General features: G+C 43.9%; 1 protein-coding gene across 3 annotated transcripts in view; it reads left to right on the plus strand.

Annotated features, from left to right (window-relative positions):
* Positions 1 to 7461: 7461 nt before the first annotated feature.
* Positions 7462 to 10359, plus strand: part of gmnc (geminin coiled-coil domain containing) — a 6825-nt gene continuing 3927 nt past the window's right edge. Inside the window, exons 1-2 of one of the 3 annotated variants that reach the window (XM_008402055.2) lie at positions 7462 to 8348; positions 8443 to 8536. The gene's annotated coding sequence lies outside the window, so the exon portion shown is untranslated. Of the gene's footprint in view, positions 8537 to 10359 lie in introns of all 3 variants that reach the window. The other 2 variants (XM_017303055.1, XM_017303056.1) reach the window with 2 other exon arrangements.

The following is a 10359-nucleotide window of genomic DNA, read 5'->3' on the forward strand; positions in this document are numbered from 1 at the left end:
GCCCAGATGTTCACACAGATCCGATGCTCCCCGCCGCCTCCGCTGTTGACCCAGACCTGTTTACCCAGACTGCTCTCACGCTGAAAGCCGATCCGACCCGGAGTCCAGACCAAACAGAACCTCACGGCTCCAGCCGTTTGCTGCAGAACATTCCTGCCGCTCGGCTGGTCATGGAGAACTGGAGGAAATCAAATTAACTTTATTTGTTCAAAGTGATTTAAATCTTAACAGCACAGAAATCAGGAAATGATCTTTACATTTGTCCAAGTGGCGTCGATACACATCGGATTATTGATCCATGTTTCATTGGTTACGTTTCCATAGCAACTCCAACCAGCTGGTTCAGTCTGGGTTTGAAGGAGCTCAGGGTTTCGGCTGGTTTTCAGTTTTCTGTAAGTTTGTTCCAGATCTGTGGTGCATAGAAGCTGAAAGCTGCTTCTCCGTGTCTGGTTCTGGTTCTGATGCAGGTTGATCCAGTTTGCTGTGGTTTTAGTCTGTTCAGCTTTGGACCTCCAGCTGGCGTACTGGGCGAGAGGCGGGGTCACCTGGACAGGTCGCCTGTACGGGTCACCTCTATGGGTCACCTGGACGGGTCACCTGGACGGGTCACCTGGACAGGTCGCCTGTACGGGTCACCTGTACGGGTCACCTGGACGGGTCGCCTGGACGGGTCACCTGGACGGGTCGCCAGTCTGTCGCAGGGCAACACAGAGACACACACCTAGGGAGGATTCAGACAGACCAGTTAACCTGACAGTCATGTTTCTGGACTGTGGGAGGAAACCGGAGTACCTGGAGAAAACCCACCATGCACAGGGAGAACATGGAGACTCCATGCAGAAAGACCGGGAATCGAACCCAGAACCTTCTTGCTGCAAGGCNAGTACCTGGAGAAAACCCACCATGCACAGGGAGAACATGGAGACTCCATGCAGAAAGACCGGGAATCGAACCCAGAACCTTCTTGCTGCAAGGCAACAGCCCTACCCACTGCACCACTGTACGCCAGCTGGAGAGGCACCAGCATCCCTCCCCACCCCACTGAGGGACCAGGGAGTATAGAAAACGGACGGATGGACAGCTTTGGACCTGATGAGGTCTCAGCAGAAAAACCTTGTTCCGTTTGGCGTCTGCAGCCTCAGGTGGATCTGGACCGACTGATGGAGCCACACGGATTTATTTAACGTCCCAAACAGACAAATCCAGAGGAAAAGCCCTGAAACGTGAGGACAGAAGACGCTCCAGAATCCCAACAGAAACGAAACGGCTTCTGGATGTTTCCATGATGATGGACTGCAGGAGGAGCTCAGCAACCGAAGCCAGTTTCTCCTCTGACCCTTCAGGGTTTGACGCCAACAAGCTGGAGCACAAAGAGAATCACAGGAAGATGCAGATACATGAAAACAAACATTTGATGGGAACCTAATTGATCTGTTTCATTAATTTATTTCAGACCCAAAGCACAGAAAAAACCACTCAGTGAAACGAAGGAACATAAAACCAAACAGCCATGAAATCTGCAGCTTTTTACTAAATACAACACGATGAAAATATTCTTTTACTTTCTGCTTTTTCCCTTTAAGGGGCAGCGGGTCGTTCGTCTCCATCCATAAATATCCTCTAAATCAGTGTTTCTCAACCTTTTTCGGACCAGCGCCCCCCTAGCCCTAATCCAGGTCCCTCACCGCCCCCCACCAAAGAATTTGTAGGCTACTTGCACCTACAATTATTTTATTAATAATGTTACTATCATTATTGTAGATGTTTTGAATCGGCGCACCGATTATGTTTTCCCGTACACTTCAGCGCCTTACGCTCCTTCACCTCACACACATAAATGTAGCGCGCGGAGGGGGGGGGGCGTATATTTCTACGCTCCTTCGTGGGGGGCGCCGATTTATGTTTTCGCATCCACCTGAATAATGTGTAGTTGCGCCCCTGCCCATGGCACTTCAACAACATTATTTTACCTTTTATCTGGAAATAGTGTCTGTTTATTCTTGCCATACAGTCTCTGTATTAATTATTGCTCTAAAGGTCTTGCCATACCAGTTTATTCCTCTGTATTTACTTTAGTTTCTTAGTTTATTCTTTCATTTTGTTCTTCATTAATTTCCATTTAGTTTCCTTTGATTAGTTTTATCCTCTCTTGGTTTATTGCTATGTCCACTTTAGTTTCTTTCCTGTTGCTACATTTATTTTATCGTTTATTGACCATCAGTAATCTTCACTCATCACCTGCTGCGCCGCCTAATCATCATGTTTCACATCATGTGTTGATTTTTCACTGTTCAGCTCAGATTCTCTGTTTTTATGCCATAATTCACATCTAGTTCGTCGCTCAGTTTCATGTCCCGTTTCTCCTGTTTCAGAGTTTTGCGCAATGTGAACGTCTTTTTTTTGTTTTTTTTAACCCCTTAAGGTGCAGGGCGGTCGGGAAACATATCGATGCGGAAAATGCAGACCGACCACTTACAGCTCCGTGTTAACGCTATAAAATTAACGCTCTCTATCGAGGTATCACCCATGGAGGGATTTCTTTATTTAACTGGGTTTATTTTTCAGAGGGATACACAGTCAGGGTATCGTGATTTTAGTAATTACATGTTTATAAGAGCCATTTTCTGTTGTCCTTCCATGGAAGCGGGCAGCTTTCAAATGGAAATAAAACACTTTTTAATATAAATTGCTGCTTTGACATGATCACAGAACTGCCAAAACATATGTAGCTACATAAATACCATACAAAGTGAATCACAGCAGCGTCATCAGCCGCTGTAACGCTGAACTGATGCGGAGCCATGAAGCTACAAACACTGAATAGAAGAAGAGCTGCCATCGATAGAGCTGCAGCCAAGCATGATTTAATGTTACACAATACAGTTTTACCAAGTTGCTCAAAGTCTAAACTGGCATTGTTGTGGATTTAAGGTGTAAAGTTTACCTTCGACCAAACGCCCCCCAAAGGCATCCCAGCGCCCCCCTTTTGTAAAAATGTCCGCCAGCGCCCCCTGCCGTCCTCTGAACGCCCCCTGGGGGGCGGTACCGCCCACGTTGAGAACCGCTAGTCTAGAGGCTTCAGCACCAGATCTACAAAATCACCAGCAGCATCCAAATAAAACACATAAATACAACTGATTTACTAAATAAATACTATCTTTATATTTATCTACGTTTATTTCTAGGTACATTGATTCATTTGATGGGATAATTTATTGGAAACAGTTTTTATTTGTGTGATTTGTTGTAGTTTCCATAGACAGATCCAGCTGCAGTTCATCCGGCGGCCAGGCGGTGGCAGCACAGCGCAGAAAAACATGAACGTTTTTCCATCTAAACTTTATTTCCTGTGATTCAGTTTTTCAACAACAGAAAATGGCCAGAGTTCTTGTGTGGATGCTTTTGTGAATGTAATTGTCTGAAAATCGGATCTTTGTGTTGATCTTGTTCAGGAAAGTTCCTGCTGAACGTCTCAGCCTGGTGAACTGAAGCTGCGCTGTGATTGGCTGATGAACCTGTTATTGGCAGGTGAAGCCAGCGGCCCCCCGGGGCGCTGCGCTGTGATTGGCTGATGAACCTCTTATTGGCAGGKGAAGCCAGCGGCCCCCCGGGGCGCTGCGCTGTGATTGGTGGCTGGTTTTGCTTTTTGTTTCTCTTTTTGTTTCTTTATGATAATTTGCAGCTCCGCTCTCTGTCTAATCAACCAAAGTTTCTTATTTGGTAAGTTTCAACCTTTGTTTCTACCATTTGTGGGTGTTTTGTTTTATTTATCTCATATTGTTGCTCTTTAGTCTGAGTTTGTTTCTTTTTTGCAGTTTGGTTTGCAGCCGGTTTCAGTGTTTAGTTCTCACCAGTTTAAACTGTTTTCATCCAGAGATGAATGAAGCCATGAACCCGGTCCGTGTGCAGGATGTCTCTGGTCCTGGTCCAGACCTGCTGTTGCCACGGTAACGGGACTCGTTGGCCCGGCGGTGACCCCTTGGGGCTTGGCCGCAGTTCTGTTGGACCTGGAGCCGCAGCAGCCGCCGCCGTCCCGCTGCGGAGGCTGATTGGAGATTTAACTTTCTGTGTCTGAGTAAAAGTTATGTTCAAATTAGAAATAACATTTTTATCCTCATTGTTATTTTTTGTCTGGTCTGTGGAAATTGATTTTATTTTATCATTATTTGAATTTTATTTTTTGTTGTTCTTTTGTATGTAAATTTGCATACGATGTAAGCTAACTAGCCTTTTAGCATCTATCCTGGGGGCCAGAACAAAAGTACCACCAATCTGTGCAAACTAAGCTAGCTAGCTAGCTGGTGCTAGCCGGTTGGCAACAGAAGGAGCCAGTGGCAAAAACAAACTAGCTAACTGGTAAAACAGCTAGCTAGCTAGCTATGCTAGCGGCTAGGTAGCGTAGCCTAACCTGCCTCCAGTCACAGGAAACCTTGAATATGTCTGTTTATGACTGAAACTGTTTCTAGAAAGTTGCAGTAATCAATAAGTTGTGAATGAGTGAATGAGTGAATGATTTCTGTTACGCTGATGGAAACATGCAGACCAGATTATGGATATGAGAGGATGAACGGAGGAATCGCTCAGGAATGTGGGAGTTTTGAAAATATAGATTTTATGCCAATGAGGATAATTTCAGTTTTACTGTTTCGTTTGATAAAGTTTGAGGTGAACCAGGATTTTACCTCTGATATCAACTGAGCCAACAGCAAATCACCAATCAGATTCTCCTGCAGGAAAATGTTGCAGTGATCTGTTGTTTTCTGTGAATGATCTTGTTTTTAAAAGCATCCGAGTTTAGTTGTGAAGAAGATGATTAATTATAACCTACAGACTCAGTCCAAACTATCAGTCAGCCAATCAGAGGCCAGGACCACAGTGATGTCATCAAGTGCGTAAACCGGACTCCAAACAAATGAATGGCCTGAAGAAAGAGAAACACTGTTAGTTTAACCTTTTATACAGAACAAAAAACTGTTTTTAGATTCATTCTGATTGTTTATGGAACCGTTCCTGGTTGAACGGGACAAAATTTTAATTATTTATATGTCATGAAGTCATTAAATATACCGAAAAAGTTTAAATGTTTTAATTCATTTAATGTATTAAATATCATTGAATCAAAGTTACAGCAGCCCATCAACATGAAATAATAGTATCTGTTAACCCTTACCCTCCTGGGGGCGGGGCTAACCCTCCTGGGGGCGGGGCTAACCCTCCTGGGGGCGGGGCTAATCTGTGGAGCTAGGGTGAGAATTGAAATGGAGGATTTCCAGTTATAATTAACAAATATTATAGAAGCAGGATATTCAGTCACGTCTCGGATAAAGTTGAATAATTGATTTGATTGAATGCTAAAGATGCTAAAGATGCTAAAGATGGCTTCTGGTTAAAGGGAGATTCCATCTAATAATCTAGTAAAAAAAACTAAAAACTCGAGCCTGGACTAGAATATTTTACAGAATAATGATCCAGGTTTGAGGTTGCTGGTCCAGGTGAGGGGCGGGGTCACCTGGACAGGTCACCAGTCTGTCACAGGGCAACACAGAGACACACACTCACACCTAGGGACAATTTAGACAGACCAATTAACCTGACAGTCATGTTTTTGGACTGTGGGAGGAAACCAGAGTACCTGGAGAAAACCCACCATGCACAGGGAGAACATGGAGACTCCATGCAGAAAGACCGGGAATCGAACCCAGAACCTTCTTGCTGCAAGGCAGCAGCTCTACCAACTGCACCACCGTGCAGCCTGAGATATAATTTGTGCAGCAAATTGACTTTTTATTTAACTATCACAAATCAAATAAAGCTTTCAGAAATAATGGATTAAATAATTATAAAATAACTCAAACGTATGAATTTCCTTCAAGTGGTGAAACAAAATAAAACTGAAATTTATAAAACATTTTTGTTAACTGACATAAATATAATCTCCATTATTTAGGATTTTATCATTATTTACTGATATAAAAACCTTTGTTTTCATGTTTATGATCGTTTTCTAAAGCCTTTCAACCGGATGTGACTGTTTTTCTCCACACCAGCAGTTTACGACAGCTGTCGGTGATTACGGCACTGCAGGCTCCTGCAGGTGGCGCTGTGCTAAAATGGCGCCTGCAAACTTAGGGAGCAAAGAGAAGAGTTTAAAAAATGTTTTCTCCTGTTGAGTATTCTTTACATAAATGATGCTCAAACCACCGAACTTTGACCTTTTGGAATTCTGCTCCTAAAAATGAGCCTGAATATGAAAAACGATCAAAAGTAATAAAAGCTAATAAAATGTAGAAGAATAATTAAAACTGACTGATGATGATCTGATCAGTGATTGGTTGCTCATCGTGTCCTCTGATTGGACGCCGCAGCTCGACCTGCATGAACAGACGCAGCAGGTTGTCAGCGCAGCAGCTGCTGGACCCGCCTGAGCCTCGGATCAGAACCGGGCTGTCCGGGCGCAGCGGCCGCCTCAGCCGCTCCTCACCGGGCTTTAATTGGCCCGGAGCCGCAGGCCGCCATTATGGAGGGAGAAAAGGCTCAGCAGCACGAGGCCGGCGGCTCACACACACACACTGATTGATGGTGTGTGTGTGTGTGTGTGTGTGTGTGTGTGTGTGTGTGTGTGTGTGTGAAATCATGCATGCATGACGCAGGGAGTGTGTGTCAGGGGCAGTTCATGATTTGAGGGGGGTAGTTAATGTGCAGCGGCCTCCTGTGCAGAAGTCAGGCGTCTTTAGATGATCTCTACAGGAGACAAACATGCTCAGGATTAACCAGGCAGGTCTACACACACACACACACACACACACACACACACACACACACACACACACACGCACGCACACACACCTGACAGGTGTGTTGCTCTACAACTGCGCCGCAGCTGTTGGCGCCTTCAGCTCCATTTTAAAGATCCTGATCTGTTTTGTTTAAATCGTTTCTTTGATTTTTCTCCTTTTTACATCAGAAAACAAGCAGATACTGAAAAAGCTTCATTATTTTAATTAATCTTATATTTTATCACCCCATCAGCTTTAATATAATATGAGTTTATTTTGCCTCTAGTTTCCTTAGTTTAGCTTATGTTAGCTTAGCTTAGTTTCCTTAGCTTGGCTTATGTTAGCTTAGCTTAGTTTCCTTAGCTTNGGATGGATGGATGATGGATGGATGATGGATGGATGATGGATGGATGATGGATGGATGGATGATGGACCCTCCTGTCTCTCATCCTCCTCCTCCTGATTAGTGCGGCGGGCTGCTGCTGGGTGAATCAGATGCTAATCCGGCTTTATGCACATTTTCTGAAACGTTTTATTCATAATGTCAGAATCGCAGGAGAAGTTTGTAGATCAACCTTTAGTGATAAAACTGATCAGAAAAACCCGGAGCGGTTCGGTAGTTTCTCTCATGTATTTGGTCATAAATGAATGGAAACAGGAACTGAATTTGACTGAAGAACCAGAGTCGCCTTGACTGAACTTCACATGTTGGGTTTTAGGAGGCCACCTGTCCCCAGGTGAGTCCGACTCGTTCTGCTCTTTCTGCGCGCTGATTGGACAAACCGGCACGTGCGTGACTGCGGGAGGTGACACCTGTTGCTGCGCGTGGGAGGAAATCTGCAGCTTTGCTCGCACTGAACTCACATCACAGGCAGAGATTCACCCTCTCACCAAACTTTCCTCTCCTCCTGCAGCTTTAGGACCAGAACCCGGACCTGGACCCGGTTCTGGTTCGGCACGGAGGATTTTTCCCCGCCTCGCTTCCCGTCCCTGGAGAGTCCGGCGCGCTTTACGCACCGCGGCGCGGAGGAGACGCGGCGGCGCGTTCAGGTCTGGATCCGCTCGGTTAATCGGTGAAGCTCCGATCCCGACGTTTGTCTTCAGTTTCACCTGTTTTAGGAAAAACCGAAGATCATCCAGCAGAAATCAGCTGTCAGAAAAATTAAAGATTAATTATTCAGATTCCCTGCAAAGCCTGAACGTTCAGTTTTAACGTTTATTTATGATTTTATTGATGTTTTATGACATTATTGTGTAAATTCCGTGTTTTAAAAGCAGTAAAATGTTAAGCAGTGACGCAGGTTTGGTGACTTTAGTTTCTCTCCTGATTTAAAACCCTCCAGTATAACAGCAGCTGCTGTGAGGACGGACGCTGCGTGACTCCAGTCAGGCTGTGGGCCAACAGGCGGCAGCAGCTCTGAGGAGGGAAGGAAGAAATTAGGAACCAGCAGCAGCCAAACTGCAGGATTTTCCCAGAAAATATCAGAACGTTCTGGATTTGTGAGCTTTAACTGAGTTGGCGGTTCAGAACCTGAGCGACCTGCGTGGAGGACTTTGGTTTTTCTTTTCTGAGTGAAATGATGCAGAAAGTTTATCATCAGTAAAAGTTTATTTATTCTGGTCTGAACCGCAGAAACTCTGGATATGAATGTTTTTATGTTTTTAGGTCTGCATGTCGAAGCTCTGAATGGCTCAACCTGAAGAGCAACACAGCATCATACTGCCATCGCCGGGTCTCCTGCTGCACAGACTCACTTAAAGTAACTTATTTCATTTACATAGAAGCTGATCCACTTCTGTAGAAGTTCAGTTACAGCTCTGCCTGTAGGGGTCNGCTTATGTTAGCTTAGCTTAGTTTCCTTAGCTTGGCTTATGTTAGCTTAGCTTAGTTTCCTTAGCTTAGCTTAACCCAACCAACGTTTTTATAATTTAGCTTTTTATTTTTGTCTTTTCTCAGCATTAAACAATCAAACTCAATATTAGCTCATGCTGACCTTTTTAGTCACTGGTGTTACATTTTTATACAGATATATTTGAGCAGAGTTTATGCTAAGCTAAGCTAATGAGCTGCTCTATAAAAACGTGTGTGTTATTTTTCTCTCTGGTTTTTCATTCTGGCTCCGCTCAGCAGCAGATGAGGCCCGTTTTCTCCAGGCGAGCTGGGAGTGGCCGCCGCCGCCGCGACGTCCAGCGGCGAGGAGGCCGCTGGCAGTCAGGGAGCCGCCGCTGTCGTCCAACAAATCCCCTCTGCCCGGCCCACCGTCATTAGGATCCCAGCGGGGAGGAAGGGAGGCGGGCGGGTTTAACATCTGCCCCCTGAACCTGACTGAGACCACCAGGTAGCCCACCTGTAGCCCGCTGCCTCGTTAGGCCTGAACTGCTGCCGGAACCAGAACCTTCACAGCTGACAGGCCGCCTCCCATCAGCCCAGTCAGGACCAGAACCAGCGCCAAAAGCTACATGACGCAATAAATGTGATTAGTAGTTAATCTCAGATTGAACCACATTCCCATAAAACACTGAAATAAAGTGGCACATTTTCACTGCCTACATTTTTATTAGCACTATTTATTATATTAAATCATATATAGTTAATACTTTATTCCTGTTATTGGGCCTTTTAGATAATGTTTTCTAAGGTTATTTTACATTTCATCCTTTTTTAAGTAGGATAAACAAACGTTGAACTTGAACTAAACCGTCTTTATTCCATCATTTAGTACAGAATGTTAAAGTGTTTCATCACTAAAATCTTTGCTTTTCCTCTGAATTTATGCTGTTTTTAAACCAACATTGATTTTAAAGCTGTGCAGCTAAATGTGTAAAACAGAAAATACCAAAACTACAGAGAAGCTGCTGACAGTTTGAGTGCAGAAGTTCAACATGTTGATTCTGTTGTGTGTAATAAAATCATCATAAACATAAATAAAATTCAAAAAGGTGAAAACTACATGGGATTTATAAAAGTATAAACCTGTTTTAATTGGGAGCAGTTTTCCTCAGTATGCTAACTATAGTAGCGTTAGCTAGCATACCGAGCTAAGAGCCAACATAAAACAGAAGCTAGTTCTCACTCAGCATATAGACAAGAAGCTAATCTAATATTTATAGCTAATAGTGACTAAATCTGTATTTTGGTACAAAGTTAATAGCGTCAGTAATCTAACTAGCTAGTTGACGCTAGCTAGCTGATGCTATGTAAATGAAAGTAAGTTATTTCATTTACATAGCTCATGCTAGCTAGCGTCAACTAGCTTAGCTTTCTTTCTGCATCCTTTTTAAGTGACTATAAACTTTGACATTTGCAACTTGCGGCCCTCTTTGTTTTACAAATAAATTCATTTTGTTTTCGGTACATTATATAACAGACATTTTCTCTCGTCCCAGACGACCACGACTCCGATTCTCCAATGAGTCAGAATGTAAAATATTTATGATGGTTTTAATGTTTGTAGCTGGAGGATTTTCATCTCGTTGTTTTGCCTGTAATTTATGCTGCATTTGGTAACTGAGTGGTTATAAACTGAACGTGGGGAATGGATGGATGATGGATGAATGGATGATGGATGATGGATGGATGATG

This window comes from Poecilia reticulata, unplaced genomic scaffold (assembly GCF_000633615.1).
Source record: "Poecilia reticulata strain Guanapo unplaced genomic scaffold, Guppy_female_1.0+MT scaffold_159, whole genome shotgun sequence".
Classification (NCBI taxonomy): domain Eukaryota; kingdom Metazoa; phylum Chordata; class Actinopteri; order Cyprinodontiformes; family Poeciliidae; genus Poecilia; species Poecilia reticulata.